The 19,664-nt window shown below is 36.5% G+C and overlaps 1 protein-coding gene and 1 long non-coding RNA gene across 2 annotated transcripts in view; both read right to left on the bottom strand.

The window, feature by feature from the left end:
* LOC105475313 (component of oligomeric golgi complex 5) overlaps nt 1-19,664 on the bottom strand; it is a 372,025-nt gene that overhangs the window by 58,556 nt on the left and 293,805 nt on the right. The window lies entirely within an intron of this gene.
* LOC139362764 (uncharacterized) lies at nt 1,439-19,661 on the bottom strand. The gene is made up of 2 exons (XR_011622040.1): nt 19,449-19,661; nt 1,439-19,130 (listed from the first exon to the last, which is right to left on the bottom strand). It is a non-coding gene; the product is annotated as an uncharacterized lncRNA (long non-coding RNA).

The raw sequence follows: 19,664 nt of genomic DNA, 5'->3' as shown, positions 1-19,664 counted from the left end.
TATGCCAAAAACAAAGAACAAAATAAAAATATCAAAGTGAAAATGTAAGTTTCCAAAAGACTGGAGATGTAGTAAATAATCTGCTGCTTATCCTGATTTTACTGCACAGAATATAATCAGTCCAAGTCCAACACTTAGCTAAGTGGATGACCGTGTATCTCTCTCCAATACCACTCTTGTCGTAGTTTTTGTTTTTTTGGAAATATAGTCTCCCCTCAGTATACAAGGAGGATTGATTTCAGGACCATAACACCCACCCCCCCACCTAAATCCACACATATTCAAGTCCCACGGTGGGTCCTGAGGAACCTGTGTACAGCAAAAGTTGGCTCTCTATATATACAGGTTTTATATCCCATGAATACGGTACTTTTCATCTGCCTTTGGTTGAAAAAAATCTGTGTATAAGTGGACCCATGCCACTGTAATCTCAAATTTACAGAAAGTTGCAAAAATAAAAACAGTACGAGGAATACTGTATGTTCTCTATCTGGATTTACCGATTGTTACATTTTATCCCGTTTGCTTTATCATTTGTATTCTCTCTCTCTCTCTGTCACATACAGGAATGTGCATAATTTGTTTTCTGAATTATACATACATTATGGCCTTTTATATTTACCCTTAAATATTTCAATGTGTGTATTTCCTAATAAGGATATTTTCTTTTTTTTTTTTTTTTTTTTTTTTTTGAGACGGAGTCTTGCTGTGTCACCCAGGCTGGAGTGCAATGGCCAGATCTCGGCTCACTGCAAGCTCCGCCTCCCGGGTTCACGCCATTCTCCTGCCTCAGCCTCCTGAGTAGCTGGGACTACAGGCACCCGCCACCTCGCCCGGCTAGTTTTTTTTTGTATTTTTTATTAGAGACGGGGTTTCACCGTGTTAGCCAGGATGGTCTCGATCTCCTGACCTCGTGATCCGCCCGTCTCGGCCTCCCAAAGTGCTGGGATTACAGGCTTGAGCCACCGCGCCCGGCCAATAAGGATATTTTCTTACAAAACCAAAGTTGTTATCAATTTCACAGATTTACATTGATGAAATACTTTTATCTGGCATCAGCCATATCTCCAAAGAGTTCTGGTTCCTTTTAGTGGAAAATGGAATTAGAGACCAAGATCTGGGCACTAGGTTTGCTCACTGCTGTTGACCCCTGCTTCTTGATTAAATCAATCTTCAAATAGATGATCCTTCCAATACAATGGGCTCTCAGTTCCTTGTCCTCTTCTCCTTCAACAATCTTACTATTCACTCCAACTCATTTATCTTCTTCCATGGTCACACTCTATAATCTTGCCATTATAATGACTGAACTCTTTCGAATCTGAGTTTAAGTATGCTACTCTCAGGCTGCCATTTCAAATCTTTCCCTTTGATTTTACTTATTTTTAATTTTAATTTCTGTGAGTACACAATAGGTAGATATATATTTACATTTCTCTTTGTTTTTTCTTTTTTTTTTTTTTTAAGACAGGCTCTCTCTCTGTCACCCAAACTGGAGGATAGTGGCATGTTCTTGGCTCACTGCAACCTTCGCCTACTGGGTTCAAGTGATTCTTGTGCCTCAGCCTCCTGAGTAGCTGGGATTACAGGCATATGTCACCATACCTGGCTAATTTTTGTATTTTTAGTAGAGATGGGATTTTGCCATGTTGGCTAGGCTGGTCTTGAACTCCTGGCCTCAAGTGATCCACCTGCCTCAGACTCCCAACATGCTGGGATTACAGGCATGAGCCACTGTACTGGCCATCCCTTTGATTCTAATTCCAATAATTCAGTAACCCCTTTAGACCTCCCAAATGTACCACCTTCTTATTCTATCTCGCAGGAGTCCCTGATACCCATGTCTTTGCTTCCTTCCTTTCTGGATTAGATTATGTTATGTTATTCATTATCATCAATTTCAGCAGTGAGCGACATCTTTTCAGCAGTGAGTGGTATCTTGAGAGGAAATGGGATCCAGTGTACCTGTGGAGATACTGGCTTTAAACTGGGGCCTGGAGAGTTCATTAGTTTTCAGAGAGCAGGCGGGGCAGGGTATTAAGAATACATATATTCATGGTCACTTAGGAAAATTCTAGTCCTGGGCGAAACCAAGTCAATGCCTGAATGTGAGAAGCTGAATGAGCTTCTCACTGGTTGGACTTTAAATCTATGATCACTTAACCAAGGTGGGTTCTTGATGTTGCCTGTCAATACTGTTAAATATCCCATTCATGCTCCTAAGCCCCTAGGAGATTGTTCCTCGCCTTCTCCTCATTTCTCTGATCTCCGACACCTCCTTCCCTCCTCCTTATTCTCAGTTGATGACTCTGCTGTATACTTCCCTGAAAGAACAGAAGCAATCAGAAAACTCATGTTCCCAGAATGTCTGCTGTCCCTACCACTTGCTAGCTGAGTGACGTGTAGCTTCAATTTCTTAATCTGTAACATGGAACTAATAATACAATTTATACCAAAGTATGTTATGTAAACTGTAAAATGCCTTAAAAATGGTAATACCATATATTTCTATCTCCAGACAATTCTATGTCTTATTCGTATTTTCTTTTCACTTTTCCTTTGCTTGGTTCCTTCCCCCAACCTCTAGTCTATCTCAGTACTGGCTAGGGACCAACTGAACAGATTAGCATTTAGGAATGAGAACCAAATGCCAGTGAAGCTGCCTGGAGTTACAGAGTAGGTTTTGCTCCATTTGGGTTGTGGTAACAAAGCATCTTGTACAAAGTAGGCACCTCAACTACTTCATAATCCTCCACTCATCTTCAGCCACTTTAACCTTTACTATCTCAAGCCATTTCCTGCAAGCTCCTTAAAATTGACATCACTAATTCATGTACATGTTCAGCAAGGTGTCTCAAAGTAGAAGATGCTTATTATATATGCTTGTTTTTTCAAAGCCTATCTTATTTGAGATGAATAAAATTGTACCAAGGTGCAAAAATACAGCTTGGCTGTAAAGCACTGAGAATGAGGGAACTAGAAAAGTGGGAGCAATAAGAGATTCAACATTGTAAAATAGGACAAATGTACATACTGATTAATCATGTTACACTATTTCAATACAATCTGGAAAGATGTTAGAAACCAAAAGAGTTGCATTTGAGTTTATTTGTAAAACACACACACACACAGACACACACGCACGTGCACACACAAGCAAGGAATGAGAGGGAATCCAAATGCTAAACAAATCCTTAAATAAAAATTAAAATAATTCTTATATGCAAATGACAAGATACACTTTTTTAAAATTTAATTATCTGAACAAAATATTCTTCAGAAATTCTAATTCTGTACATCTGCTCATTAGGAACAGCATGTGAATTCAATGTGTGAGAAATAACTGATGAGACTAGATAACTGAAACAATAAATTACATAATTATAATAACATGAAGAATGTTTTTATATAACGGTTAATCTGCAGATGAAATGACCAAAATCTCCCTAAACATCATGCCTGAGGACTAAAAGTAAAAGAAATAAAACTGACAATTCAAGGGATGAGTTGGATGACAACTTTAAGTTTCTATTAAGAAAATCCAAGAATTATTTGTGGGGAGTTATAAAGTTGATGACTCCAAAAAATGTCTAAAAAGAACAAAATAATATGTTATAGATTACTTATAAACTACAAAAGGGTAAGTAAGTTACTTTCCAGATATTAAGGAAACACTTCTAGTGGTCTATTTATGCCCACTCCCATGCATACAGAAGACATCAATAATCAACTGTGGCCCTTTTATGGTCTCTCAACATTGCACTCCAGGCAGTGACTACAAATCTCTAAGACTTGACCCAGGGCATAAAATCTATTGGCAATTCCTGATCTATATCATATCAGGTTTTTAGATATACAGTTCAATGATCCTCTAGGTCAAGAGATACTAAGGAGCAATATATTCCAAGAGCCTCAAAATTGCCACACCCTTACATATGTAAGAAAATATTGTAAGAAATATATTGTAAAAAAATTCCAGACAATGGAGCCAGGCATGGTGGCTCACATCTGTAATCCCAGCACTTTGGGACGCTGAGGCAGGAGAATCGCTTGAGCCCAGGAGTTTGAGACCAGCCCAGGCAACATGGCAAAACCCCATCTCTACAAAAAATACAAAAATCAGTTCGGTGTGGTGGTGCGCACCTGTAGGTCCCAGTTACTTGTGAGGTGTGAGGATGGTGTGAGCCCAGGAGGCTGAGGTTGCAGTGAGTCAAAATTGTGCCACTGCACTCCAGTCTGAGTGACAGAGCCAGATCCTGTCTCAAAACAACAACAGAAACCAAAAACGAACCCCAGAAAATGTATCATAAGAAAATAATACAGAAAAGTTTATACACAAAGATTATATTTATAAAACGGAGAAATTGGAAAACCCGACATATCTAAGAACAAGGGAAAGGTTGGGTCTATTAGGCAATTTTGAAAATGTATAGGAAAGGACAAATCTGTAGGTTCACACAGCAATTTGTCACTTTCCCAGCACATCAATCTAACTAAACTTTGAAAATAAAAGAAACTAATTTTCTTGAGTGCTAAAACTATCAGAAAATATTTTCAAGAAAATATTCCCACAGTGTATGTCACACTTTCCTGGTTTCATAAATAAGATACACAGAACATGGACCTGAAGAAGGCAAATTCTACTTAGGTTAACCATTATAAATGTTCACTAGTGTTTGAGCAGTGTGTTTATGCTGTTACATCTCTTCTCTGCTTTTAGTGACTTTATCCGAGCTTAGTAGGGTATATAGAGCTGCATTCCCCTTCATTCATTAAACAAACTTAGATTACTACCTCTTTTGATATTTGGTGTTTCCTATTCTTCTTTAAATTTTAGTGATTTGACGAGTCCTCCCCTTATTCCTAAGGTGTAAACTTTCTCTTTTTTGATCTTTTTTTGATATTCTTCCCTCATCTTGGTCTAATTTGCTTTGAAGTGGGAAACCAGAGGACTAACGATGTTAAAGCCGGGAGACTTTCCTATGAGTTACATGTGTGTACTTTAGTATATGGACACTGTAACATCAATTCTAGCAGTTCAGAGAATGAGTTCATTGCCTTCTTGGTTCTTAGTTATACCCTAGACTGTTAAATTTATCAAATATTTGACAATTTAAAAAAGAGGTTTTTTACTAGCTATTTACAAAATAAAGACAGGTATAATTGAACCATAGAACAGATTCAATGGTAAAGTTGTATCTTAACATCAGACTAAATCTTCACACAAAATCTGTTATTAAAGAGATGATAGCTAGAGATGGGATCCAGTTTGAACAGTTAATATATAACTGAAAAGTGAGAAACAAAATCATGTCTTGTTTATGCATGAGAGATGAACATGAACAACACACAGGAATAAAATACAGCTTTGTAATTCAAAGCTCTGTTGCTCAAACACCACCAATTCCCATTACACAAAGCCCCTTTCTCAACCTAACTTTCTCATTAACCTTCTCTAGATTTTCCATGTTCCTGTCAAAACCTCCACCTGGCAATACAGGGGGTAAGAAATGCAAACACAATTTGCTAAGAATGAATCATTTAATCAAATCTATTATCCTCCCTAAGAGCTTTTATTTTTCTTGAAAGGGTCTTAAGCTTTTGAACAGCAGATAGAATTTCTACCTACTAATGACCTAAACACTGGCCTTGTTAATTAAATTTAGAGTCATAAGTCTGCATATTTCTAATTATTTGAAAAAGAAAGAACTGTTCACTTTCAGGTATGCTGAGATTTTCCCACTTTCCAATAATGAATACTGTAAGTAATTTATTAACAACTTAAAAAATCCTTCATATCTACATGAAATGTAGAGAATAAGGCCTCTTTGATTTACAGTAATTTGATTATAGTACAAACTAAACTTCAAACTACAGAATTTCAAAAAAGAATGACAGTTTATTACTCTGAGGGATACAGAATAACTAAAATCCTAGCTTCCTAGTATTAATGCCTAATTAATCAATACAATTAAAAAAAAAATAACGGGGGTAAGGGCCAGACATGGTGGCTTACACCTGTAATCCCAGCGCTTTGGGAGCTTGAGGTGGGAAGATCGCTTGAGGCCAGGAGTTGGAGACCAGCCTGCACAACATAGTGAGATCCCCACCTCTATTTAAAAAAAATTTTTTTAAAATGTAATTAAATCTGTAATCTTACATGCATTATTACTTTTCGTAGTAAGAAATTCTTTTTTGTTGTTTTTTTGAGATGGAGTCTCACTCTTGTTGCCCAGGCTGAAGTGCAATGGCACGATCTCGGCTCACTGCAACCTCTGCCTCCTGGGTTCAAGCAATTCTCCTACCTCAGTCTTCTTAGTAGCTGAGATTACAGGCATGCACCATCACGCCTGGCTAATTTTGTATTTTTAGTACAGATGGTGTTTCTTCATGTTGGTCAGGCTGGTCTTGAACTCCTGAACTGAGGTGATCCGCCCACCTCAGCCTCCCAAAGTGCAGGGATTACAGGCATGAGTCACCGCGCCCGGCCTAAGAAATTCTTTATATATAGTCCAACAATAATCTTCAGTTCAACTAAAGTCCTAATAATAAAAAAGTGTATTACTGAACTCCAAGTTAATTAGGTTCTTTCTGTATATTGGTTTTAATATTAATGTTTACAATGTAAAACCAGGAAAAAAGGTTCATTACCTGATTGAAAGTAGGAATTCATTTTGTAAAACATGGCACTATTATATTTGTCATTCTATAATTGTGTTTGCCATAAATGGCTATAACAGTTTGAGAAAGTATCTCAAGAGAAGTAGTTTTAAAGGATATAATTCCAATGTGGCTTGACTGACCCTCTTCCCCACCACAGTCTCTCGTTTTGATAGTGGATTTGTCCATTTCCCTCTATAATTCTATCCACTTATGCTTTATTAGTCTGAGGCCGTGTTGTAACGTATATCATAATTCTTTGCCTTCCTAGTAAATTGTTCCTTTTCTCAATATGTGACCTTCACAATCCCTAATAATGCTTTCTGACTTAAAGTCTATTCTGTCTGATGTTAATATCGTTGTCAGCATTCTTCTGATTAGTATTTGCCTGAAATATTTTTTCTCCATTCCTTTACTTTCATCCTTTATCTGTCCTTATATTTTAGGTATGTCACACGAAGCTGAATTCAGCCATTGATTCTATGCAAATCGAAAAATGTCAGTGGCCAGTTTAGTATATTTATATTTATTATGACCAGTGATGCATTTGTTGGAATTATTTTACTACCTTTTTATAAACTTTCTCTTATTTGTCATGATTCAATTTTTGCCTCTTTTGTTTCTGTATATTTTTCAGCCTTTTACTCAGCTGATAGTTTCCTTTTTTACCCTTTTCCATTAACTTAATTCTAAGTTACATATTCTATTTCTATTCTTTCAGTAGTCAATTGTTAATATTATATTCAATTTAAGCCAGGCGCGGTGGCTCATGCCTGTAATCCCAGCACTTTGGGAGGCCGAGGCGGGGGGATCACGAGGTCACAAGAACGAGACCATCCTGGTTAACTTGGTGATACCCTGTCTCTACTAAAAATACAAAAAATTATCTGGGCGTGATGGCGGGTGCCTGTAGTCCCAGCTACTCGGGAGGCTGAGACAGAAGAATGGCGTGAACCCAGGAGGCGGAGCTTGCAGTGAGCCAAGATCATGCCACTGTATTCCAGCCTGGGTGACAGCAAGACTCCATGTCAAAAAAAAAAAAAAATTATATTCAACTTAATCCTGAACAATGACATGCATTTTAAAATGCTTTAATATCCATCACTCTTTCCTCATTTTATACCTTAATGTGGACTTGTATTTTAGTTCCATCTTACTTCTATGTTCCATATTAGTCACTATTCTAATTTTATGCAATTAAAGATTAGATTTACCTACATGTTTATCAATGTTTTGTGCTTATTATTACTTCTTGCATTCTAACCCTTCCTTTTTGCATTAGATTTCCTCCTTCTGCATTCAACCATTAAATAGCTTCCCTCTCATTCTGAGTGAAGGACAAAGCCCTTACTATAGCCTGCTAGAGCTGGCAGGATCTAGGGTTAAGGTTACACAGTTTCAAGGATGTCAGACTGGGTCACAAGGAATTCTGGAAAAGCAAGAGCATTTAATCAGTTTTAAGTCTGTCAGTATTCAAGAGTCCAGGATTATAAGCAAGAGGATCTGGGGTTGAAGGTATCATTTTATGGTGGTATAACCAAAGTCCAGAACACACATTGCTTCAATAATTGCCAGGCTGCTACTGCCTTTTTAGGCACTTGGACTTGCCTCTTCAGTTCCATTCATTGTGATCAGTCCCTCTGAATACTAATCAAATTATTCCTTCTTGTAAAATCTTACATATGGTAAAAATTGAAACAGAACTGAAAGGCATAAACTTTTTCAAAAAGTTTTCTCTCTTGGGTTCTTAGCAAAGATAGTACTCACATATGCTTTTTTTTTTTTTTTTTGAGACGGGACCTCCCTCTATTACTCTTACTGGAGTGCAGTGGCCATGATCTTGGTTCACTACAGCCTCCGCCTTCTGGGCTCGAGTGATCCTCCTGCCTCAGCTTTCCAAGTATCTGGGACATCAGATATGTGACACCACATCCCGCTAATTTTGGTATTTTCAGTAGAGATGGGGTTTCGCATGTCGCCCAAGTTCGTCTTGAACTCCATGGCTCAAGCGATCCACCTGCCTTGGCCTCTCACAGTGCTGGGATTACAGGTGTGAGCCATGTCGCCCAGCCTCACATATGTTTTGAATTACCAAAAGTGAACATAAAAAATCTAGACCCAAGAAAAGAAAGATGTTACACACACACACATACACACACACACACACACACACCTCTTTACTCCTTCATTTTCTCCAAACTTCCAAAATATATACTACATTTAGTTTTGGTAATGTTATTTTAGGCAGTTGATGTTTAAACTGGAGAAAAGTGGCTGTTTGGTAAAATTAATTGTTTAGTGTGAATTTTAATATACTGTGACTGTCTATATGTGGGATTGTTTCTCTCTCAATGTTCCATTTTTCTATACCTGTGATAATACTTTATACTTCATTATCTTAACTAGAACTTTTTTTTTTTTTTTGGTAGAGATGAAATCTCACTCAATTGCCCAGGATGGTCTCAAACTCCTGATCTCAAGTAATTCTCCCTCCTCAGCCTCCCAAAGTGCTGGGATTTACAGGCGTGAGACACCACACCTGGCCTTTACTATAACTTTATGAGTCTTCTTATCTAGTAGAGCAAATCGCTCTGCATTGTTCCTCTTCTTAAAAAAGTGTCTTGATTGCCAAGTGTGGTAACTCATGCCTGAAATCTCAACTACTGGGGAGGCTGAGGCAGAGGATCCCTTAAGCTACAGTGAGCAAGGATCATGACATTGCATCTAGCCTGGGCAACAGAGCAAGACTCCATCTCTTAAAACAAGTGTCTTGGTTATTCTTGACATTTCTGTATTTCTGTAAAAATTTAACAATCAACTGATCAACTTTTTTTAAAGTTAGAATTTTTATTGGAATTACATCAAATCTATAGATCAATTTCAGAAGAATCAACCTCCATATAATACTGAGTCATCTAATACATGAATAGCACATACACCATCATTTAAAAAATTCTTCTTCAATTTCTCTCAATACAACTTATAGTTTTCAGTGTAAAGTCTTGCCCATATTTTGTCAAATTATTCCTAGAATTTGAAAATATCAAATTCTGGAATTTGATATTTTCTGCTGCCATTGTAAATAGCCTTTTATACAGTGAATTCTATTTTCTGTTTGTAGCTGGTAGATAGAAATAGGTGGTTTTCAGTGATACCTTGTATACAATGATTTTACTAAAATCATAATTCTAGAATATGCTTTTGGCTTTAATCATGTTCTCTATTTTTTTTTAACTTGATTGTTTTCTGCTCTCATCTTTATTATTTCCTTCTTATGTGTTATGGTTTAATTTGCTCTTTTTTTCCTCTCTCTCTTTTTAGTTTGTTAACGTAGAAGATTAGATCCTTGATTGAGATCTTTTTTCCTCCCCAATAAAAGTATTTAATGATTTGAACTTTGCTGAGTTAGCTGCATCCTACAAATGCTAATACATTTGTTCTATTTGCATTTTTATTTAGCTCGAAATATTTTTTTAAAATATCCCTCTTTGGCCTATAGATCATTTAAATGTTTGCTGTTTAACTTTCAAATACCTGGGGGATTTTCCAGATAACTTTCAGTTACTTGAGGAGGAAGAATCACAGGCCTCTTTAAAATCTGTTAGAGCATTTTCCCAGGAAAATTCTGTGAAAGGAAAATAAATCTTGGGGCCCCCAAAATCACTAAGCTAAAGGGAAGTCACCCCTCTGCTCACTGAGATAAATGTATATCTGATTGCATCCTTTGGAGAGGCTATTCAGAAACTCAAAAGAATGCAACCATTTATTTCTTATCTACCTACGACCTGGAAGCTCCCTCCCTACTTTGAATTGTCCCGCCTTTCCGGACAGAACCAATGTTCATCTTACATATGTTGATTGATGTCTCATGACTCCCTAAAATGTACAAAATCAAACTGTGTTCTGACCACCTTGGGCACATGTCATCAGGACCTCCGGAGGCTGTGTCTCTGCAAGTCCTCAACCTTGGCAAAATAAACTTTCTAAATTGACTGAGACCTGTCTCAGATATATGGGGTTCACAATTTCAAAAATATTTTGAAAAATACTTCTGTTTTCATAAAACTTGCAAATGGAACTAAGTTTTGTAAGTTTTATAATTTCCTAGGATCCACAAATCCCCTAAACCCATTGCCATTGCTAGATTATCAATTCCTGCCCTACGATACTGAATATGCTAAAAAGATTTTCTAAGAGATAGAGAAAGAGACAGAGGATTTTTCTTAATTCCCATTACAGAGAGAATCTTTCCATGTCACCATTTTTGCTTTTAGATATGTCTCAGAAAATACTCTAAACGGGCACAACCTAATACTAGTGAGTTGAATAAAAGCTGCTCAAAAGTGTGCTACATGTCTGATATAGCAAAGGATAATCAAAGACAATCCATAGCTTCTAAGATTCAAACAAGCTTGCTTATATTCAAATGAAGAGTTTTAGTTTGCATCCTAATTTTTAAAAGGAAGTCTTCCTCATTCTGGGTTTGTGCCTAATACATGTGTTGGGGGAGGGGTAGTTATAGTTGCCCCATTAATCATGCCTCCCTCCATATAATTACTGCAGGTCTCCAATTCAGAACTGTATCTAATGCTGGTAGCTGGTGTCACACTGGGATACTGCAGATGTAGTTCCTAAGCATGTTTTGTCCTTAGTTCCATTTGCAAGGCAATCTTGCTGTCTGTCGCACTAGGTTGATGCCTATAGCGGCCCTGGGCAGTAAACGCAGGTTTTCTTTAAATCTTATTATGAGTACAGCTATAACTTTAATGTGATATGCATTTGTATGTGGGTGTATGCTAGGAAGGAGGGTGCTCTAAGTAAACCACAGCCTAACTTTGACTAAATGTTGACAATTTTATCTCCCAGAAATATACTTTCAAATAGCGTAATTTTTAAGCATACACGAAGGCATTAAATTATAGTTCATACCTTGGAAAAGGGTAGGATTAAAAGCTCTACTTGATCACTAATATGCTTCAACAGATATAAAAGCTCAATAGTGTTAGGACTTCCAATCCCAGTAAAAAATTGACTATGTAATTGACCAATTCTCTCAATGAGAACATCTGGGAAAACTAAACAACATATTTCAAAAATCTTCTTGATGGTATTGAAGTGATAACATGGCAGTAAAAAATTATGGTGCAAGATTCAATTACTCAATTTCTTTTCAAACTTCTAATACTAATATTTTCTAGGGTGGGTATGGAGGATTCCATTTACTCAGATACTAAAAAACTTCATATTCTGGAATGAAGAAAAAAAATTTTAAATGAGAAAGATAAAAAAAAAAGAAAAGGAAAAATGTTTGAATATTATATGCCTGTGGCAATGAAAAGAGGTTTAGGACAATAAAGATTAGAAAATGTGATAAGAGGTCAACATATATAATTTAAAAGTCATATAGAAAAAAGGCTTATGATTTTTATAGTAATATTAACATTAACTGAAATCATTAAGTAAATTACCATAGCAATGAATTTCTCTCTTCTTTGGCAGTGAAGGTGGTATCAAATGACATAAAAATTTAGCAAACACCATTAGGATTCAAGTAGGGAGCGTACATCTTTGGGAATAAAAATAAAAGCTCAGCCAGGTGTGGTGGAGTTGCCTGTGGTCCCAGCTACTTGAGAGGCTGAGGCAGAAGGATTGCTTGAGCCGAGGAGTTTGGGGCTTTAGAGAACACTGGTTGCACCTGCGAATACTCCCTGCATAACAGTCGGGCAATGTAGCGATACCCTGTCTCTAAATATTAAAAATTAAAATTAAAAAGGTTCATGAGCTCTCTTTTTTCATTGTTACATGCTCTCAATTTGGCTTTGTGATAGATGGCATAATTCGTCCCAATTCTTCACCTACTTTGTATGTACATTCTTTGCTACTTAATTTTGTACTGTGGAGGGGTTGTTTTGGTGAGTGAGACTTATGGGAATATTTTCCCTCCTGCACCCTGTCTTCATCATGAGATCAGGCCCAGGATAGCCTGCTGCAGGATTAGAGATACATATAACAGAGCAGAGTTTTAATATGGTTAAGGCCAGCCTAGAACAGCAGCCAGCCAGTCTTGTGAGTAAACCCAGCCAACCTCAGTAAAGCCACCTAGCTAGTCCCCATATGACCTGAGAAGCATGAGCAAAAATGCTTACTGCGTGTCACCCATGTCAACAGCGGTTGTCAGTTACACAGCATTCTTATGACAACAGATAACTAACACAGACTTTGACTTGCTTTAACTAACAATTTCAAATTTTTTACTTTCTCTTGAAAATATTATTTGTCATTGCTCTCTGTCTTCAATATGATCTACTGACTCTTAGTCCTGACAGTTCGTCTAGTATTGATTTGCCACAGCCCCCGGAAAATGAAGCTCTTACAGGTCTGAGAAGCAAGTCAGAAAGCTATCTTTTTTTCTTCTGCTTTTGTAGACACAGGGTCTCACTATGTTGCCCCAGCTAGTCTTGGACTACTGGGCTCAAGCAATCCTTCTGTCTCGAACTCTCAAAGTGCTAGGATTATAGGTATAGCCAGTGTATCAGGCCAGAAAGCTATCTTGAAGAAAGGATGAAGTAATCCCAAAACAGTCCAACATGAGAGGTAACAAAGAGTGGAAGGCTATCTAAAGGATCAAGAGGGCCAGGCGTGGTGGCTCACTTTGGGAGGCTGAGGTGGGAGGTTGCTTGAGGCCAAGAGTTCAAGACCAAGCTGGCCAACACAGTGAGATCCCCTTCTCTTAAAAAAAAAAAAAAAAAAGGATCAAGAGGCTACCCAGGTAACCTAAAGGGATTGGTGTGTTGTGTTTGTATTACAGTGAAAGTGCATTTGGTCAAAAAGACAAAACTGATTTGTTTCACCTGTTTGCACATAATATAAAAACTCTTCCAAGTGATTTCATATTTCCTTTGTGTTTTTTTTTTTTGTATTAACAACATAAGCTATTACCATATAATAATATACGGGGTGACAGCCCATGTAGATGACATTAAAATCTCCATTAAATAATACTTGTATTTATTTATTTATTTTGAGATGCAGTCTCAGTCTGTTGCCCAGGCTTGACTGCAGTGGTGCAAGCTAAGCTCACTGCAACCTCCGCCTCCTGGGTTCATGTGATTCTCCTGGTGCGCACTCACACCTGGCTAATTTTTGTATTTTTAGTAGAGATGAGGTTTCACCATTTTGGTCAGGCTGGTCTTGAACTTCTGACCTCAGGTGATCCGCCCACCTCAGTCTCCCAAAGTGCTGGGATTATAGGCATGAGCCACCAGACCTGGCCAATACTTTTAAAACTAAAAACAAACAAACAAGCAAAAAAAAAAAAAAATTGAACTCATATTTGAGCTCATGTCTCTATATCATTTAAATATCACACATGTATGCTTTTTTCCATCATAGGAATGTCAAGTCTCCAACTTATGAAATTATATGAAGAATAAAGTGCATATTTACAAAGTCTTAAAATAAAACCTTAGTGTCTAGAACTAATGACCTCATACACAGCTACTGATCTGCATTGAAGTTGAGACCTCCCCTTAAATGTCATTCCTATTATTGTTTCAAATGGTCTGCAACCTAATTAAATGCCAATCTCCTTTCTCACAGTTCATAACATTTGCCATTTACACTAAGATTCTAGATGCCATTCCCTGGAACCATCAAATAATGGTTAGTGTCGGAAAATACCCTTCAGTTTTTAAAAGGAATACTTATTAATATATTTGCCTCCAAAATTGGTATCAAAAAACTTTACAAGCCTATATAAATTTTAAAGGTGCCAATAAAATATATACTAATATTTTAGTTTCCTTTTAACACACAGAGGATGAGGAAAATACCAATTAAAACTTGCCATTGTGGCTAGGTACATTGGCTCACACCTGTAACCCCAGTACTTCAGAAGGCCAAGGCTATGGATCATTTGAACCCAGGAGTTCGAGACCAGCCTGAGCAATGTGGCGAGACCCCCATCTCTACAAAAATTAAGAAAATTAGCTAGGCATGCTGGCGTGCCCAGAGGCTGAAGCAGGAGGATACTTTGAGCCTGAGAGGTGGAGGTTGCAATGAGCCATGATCATGCCACTGTACTTCAGCCTGGGTGACAGAGTGAGACCATCTCAAAAACAAACAAAACCCCCCAAACTTTCCACTGTAAGGTCTAGGGACCTTTTCTTCTAAAGGTCACATTTCAGACTATACAAACAAATCCCCAATATATCACCATTAAATAATTTGTTCAGTTCAGTCATAAAATATTGTAATATTACACCTATAGGGTATGTGGATTTGAAACACAAAATTCTACTTAGTTAATTATAAACTCACAATTGCTGTCAAGACAAATAAGAATTTTTAAATGAAAATCTAAAAAACTTTGATCTCACTTTTACAAAAGAGCATCTAGAAAGCTGATATTCACATGACCCATACTAAGTTAAATACATATTGGAGGAACTAAATCCTATTGCTTAGAACTCAGATGTGAAGCCTCAATGCTAAATCCCTACTATTTCAAAATTCAACTATGAAATCATCTAACTATACATTAAGAGCACGGAAGTAAAATAAACTATTCTATACATAAATAAAATATATTATGCATATATTAACATCTTGATATACTGTAAAATGAATGAACAATTCACAAAACAATATGTATAACACAATGTAACTTTTCTTAAATAAAAAAGATGTTATGTTTATATATAAGCTACAGATCAGAAATAAGAAAACATTAAAGGTTGGTGCAGAGGTGAACATGGGAGAGAATACAGTCATGGGTTCTTAGTTTCTGTTTCTGGTTGGGCCAGTAAAGTCCCTTACTCATACTTTTCCGCTTAGCACTAGAGACAGAAACTAAAAATCATGGCTTCAGGCTGCTAAAAGCCTAACAAAACACAAGAGAACAACAACAGTAAAAAATAAGGCGAGTTGAACAAGCTTGTTTTACAGTCTGGTCTGGATTTGAATGCTAGTGCCAACACCTGCTTCCAGGCATTCTAATTTTAGTAGTCGATATTACTCATGCTATTAACTGTTCTCAGCTTCAATTTCTACATTTTGTAGTGGTGGACAGTAATACTTCCATCTAATGGGACTGTTGTGAAATAAATAAAATAATATATATAAATGGCTTGGCACAATTCCCTGATTCACTATAAAGGTTAATGACGGTAGTTATTTTTGTGGCCCAACCTCACTTTAAAAATAAATTCTCTGGTACCGCTTTGGATTCAGAAGGACCGAAGGATTTCTCCTTACAGAGATATAGGTTTGTATAACACATACCTTTGGTGATTAGTAAGAGAAAAGCCCTAGGGAAAAAAATAGGTAATCATAAAAATAATTTCAGATGTATTAAGTATATAATGCACTCTACATATAATTTAATGTTGTAATCTACTATATCCCAGAATATTAAAAATCAGCTTGAAAAAACCTTTTATAAGTCTTTCTCCTGATACGAATTAAAGCTATAATTAAGTATACTAACATGTTTCAGTAGCCAAGAAACTTCTATAACTAATCTTTAGGGAAATAAATTTCAGATTCTGAAAAGCTGCTCAATGTACATTTCAGGCTGTATTTTCAAGTCACTCTTTCTGAAAGCATGCTTAAAATTCTAGCTTTCCTTTATCTCACTGCTTGAACATTCCATTAATTATCTGATTTCCCTCCCTCCCTCATTCCCTCCCTTCCTCCCTTCTCTTCCTTCTTTTCTTTTGTTTTCTTTCCTTTTTTTTAAAATTATACTTTAAGTTCTGAGATACATGTGCAGAACGTGCAGGTTTGTTACACATGTATACACGTGCCATGGTGGTTTGCTGCACCCATCAACCTGTCATCTACATTAGGTATTTCTCCTAATGCTATCCCTCCTCTAGCCTCCCACCCACTGACAGGCCCTGGTGTGTGATGTTCCCCTCTCTGTGTCCATGTGTTCTCATTGGTCAACTCCCACTTATGGGTGAGAATATGCAGTGTTTGGTTTTCTGTTCCTGTGTTAGTTTGCTGAGAATGACGGTTTCCAGCTTCATCCATGTCCCTGCAAAGGACATGAACTCATCCTTTTTAATGGCTGCAGAAATAACGTCACACATCTACAACCATCTGATCTTACACAAACCTGACAAAAACAAGCAATGGGGAAAGGATTCCCTATTTAATAAATGTGAAACTAGACCCCTTCCTTACCCCAATACAAAAATTAACTCAAGATGGATTAAAGACTTAAACATAAGACCTAAAACCATAAAAACTCTAGAAAACCTAGGCAATACCATTCAGGACATAGACATGGGCAAAGACTTCATGACTAAAACACCAAAAGCAATGGCAACAAACGCGAAAATTGACAAATCGGATCTAATTAAACTAAAGAGCTTCTGCACAGCAAAAGAAACTATCATCAGAGTGAACAGGTAACAGAATGGGACAAAATTTTTGCAATCTATCCATCTGACAAAGGGCTAATAGCCAGAATCTACAAAGAACTCAAATTTACAAAACAAACAAACAAACAACCCCATCAAAAAGTCGGCGAAGGATCTGAAGAGACACTTGTCAAAAGAAGACATATATGCAGCCAACGAACATATGAAAAAAAGCTCATCATCACTGGTCATTAGAGAAATGCAAATCAAAACCACAATCTCATGCCAGTCAGAATGGCGATCATTAGAAAGTCAGGAAACAACAGATTCTGTCACTTCTTAATCTTGTAGATTGGAAGCTTAAATTTTTCATCTTTGAAAAGAATCTCCCACTCATTGATTTAGTTTTTGTACCAAATCTCAAGTCAACATTTCCATTTATAGGCAGAGTAGTTATCCAATTCAAAAATCTGTTTCAAGTCTTTCTTCCACTAAAGACTATTTGGCTATTTTCCTCTAAATGTTTTCAGTCAAATTATTCTAAAAGAATAGGAATATTTGTAAAGATTAAAGAACAGGTATAATTTTAAAACATAGAGGAGTAGAAGAGTGTTATTAAATGCCAAGAAATGAACAATCACAGCAAGTTGTTACTTAAGACATTAGTCAATAATGTATTTTAAAAAATAGGGCATATGCTTTTTATAATCTTATTTAATGCTTAAGTTTCCCTTATACACTAAAATGAAAGTTGAAAAATAAAAGTATCTTTAATAAAAAAAGAAATAATCCAATTAAAAATCAAAAAATGTCAATGATTTTCTGTTAGCCTTCAACACTGCAGGTACGTTAGGTAGGCTTAAGTAATTTACAGCCACCAACAATTTGATCAACAGTATCAACTCAGTCAAACATTTGTAGATATATTTTTATTTCATCTAAGCCATTACTATGTTAACTGAAGCACATATTACCATTACCACTGTCCCTCCGTACTCTCAATGCAAGGTACTTTCTATATATATGCTGGATCTTTCTTATGGTGTTAACTTCAGGTCTTGGCATTGTCAGTAATTACACTAAACTCCAGTAGATATAATACTGAATTTTATTTATAGCAATAACCATGCTTTTGAAGCAATGAACATTATAATAAAGCATCTTTAAACACAGATTGAGAGAAAAATTACTAATCTAAATTCATAGTAATTTCCTACCAAGAGCCTCCATATCTCTGTATGGTTAGTTTTCAATAAAGTTCTTAAAAAGATGCTTGTAAGATGATTTTGTCAAGACTACAAGATCAACTGAATGGAAAATAGTTGTACCATATTTGCAAACAAAATCTGGCCATCCATGGGAACTAAAAGTAGGACGCCTCGTAACATGACTGTTACCTCCAAGGATCATTTTATGTAAGTCCTTCAGTATGTCATCAACTTACCCTAAAAATTATCACAGAACAAACTGAAACAACTTGGATATAGGTAAAAGTAGATTATTTTGTTTATTATGATATTTCAATTGGGAACAGTTAGAGAGGATAAACTGAAAATGTAGTTGGCTAACACTCTAAAGATAGTGGAGACAATCAGATTTTGATACACTGTCTAAAATTAGTATATCAATAACAATAAAAAAAATTGAAGTCTTATTTTGTTTGAATTTCAATTAGCATACATACATACTGGTGAAATATGTATGCTTAACTTTAAAACATTAATGTATAGAATTAAGATTATGATTCAGTTATGTACTTATTATTTTAAATGCATGCCTATAGCTATTTCAAATAGAATAATTTTAGGGTTAAACTCCCAGGCTCTGAGGTTGGAATCTTTAAAAAGTAAATAAACATTTTTCTACTAAAATTTTACGTACTTTACTTCCTACAACAGTTTTCTAACAGTTCAAGTCAATTTCACACTAGGTGACCATGCATGAATGACATATGGAATTAGTGGTCACACAAAAGGGAAAATTTGATTGATCATATATAATTATAATTTATGTAAATTATTTAAAATATTTAAATATTTAAAAATACATAATTAGCCCATTAATTGGCACATGCGTTAAAAAAAGAAACCTTATAAAACTTGCCTGTCTGGCCGGGCGCGGTGGCTCAAGCCTGTAATCCCAGCACTTTGGGAGGCCGAGACGGGTGGATCACGAGGTCAGGAGATCGAGACCATCCTGGCTAACACGGTGAAACCCCATCTCTACTAAAAAAAAATACAAAAAACTAGCCGGGCGAGGTGGCGGGCGCCTGTAGTCCCAGCTACTCAGGAGGCTGAGGCAGGAGAATGGCGTAAACCCGGGAGGTGGAGCTTGCAGTGAGCTGAGATCCGGCCACTGCACCCCAGCCTGGGCGACAGAGCAAGACTCCGTCTCAAAAAAAAAAAAAAAAAAAAAACTTGCCTGTCTTCTGAAAGTGTACTGACAATGTGGAGGAGGGCCATTTTTTTGTTAACAGAAATTTTTTTTCTAGTTTAAATTCATCGGGAAGTTATAAACTTTCACTACAGTAAAAATGGAAGTAAATGAATAGTCAATTCAATATTTATGATTAGTCAAGTATTATATAGTTAGTAATTTTAAACAAAATCATTAAAGTTTACAGATAAAGGATATCAC

Source organism: Macaca nemestrina, chromosome 4 (genome assembly GCF_043159975.1).
Source record: "Macaca nemestrina isolate mMacNem1 chromosome 4, mMacNem.hap1, whole genome shotgun sequence".
NCBI classification, from domain to species: Eukaryota; Metazoa; Chordata; class Mammalia; order Primates; family Cercopithecidae; genus Macaca; species Macaca nemestrina.
Note: the sequence above shows the minus strand (reverse complement) of the source record. Positions and strands in the feature narration are given on the sequence as shown.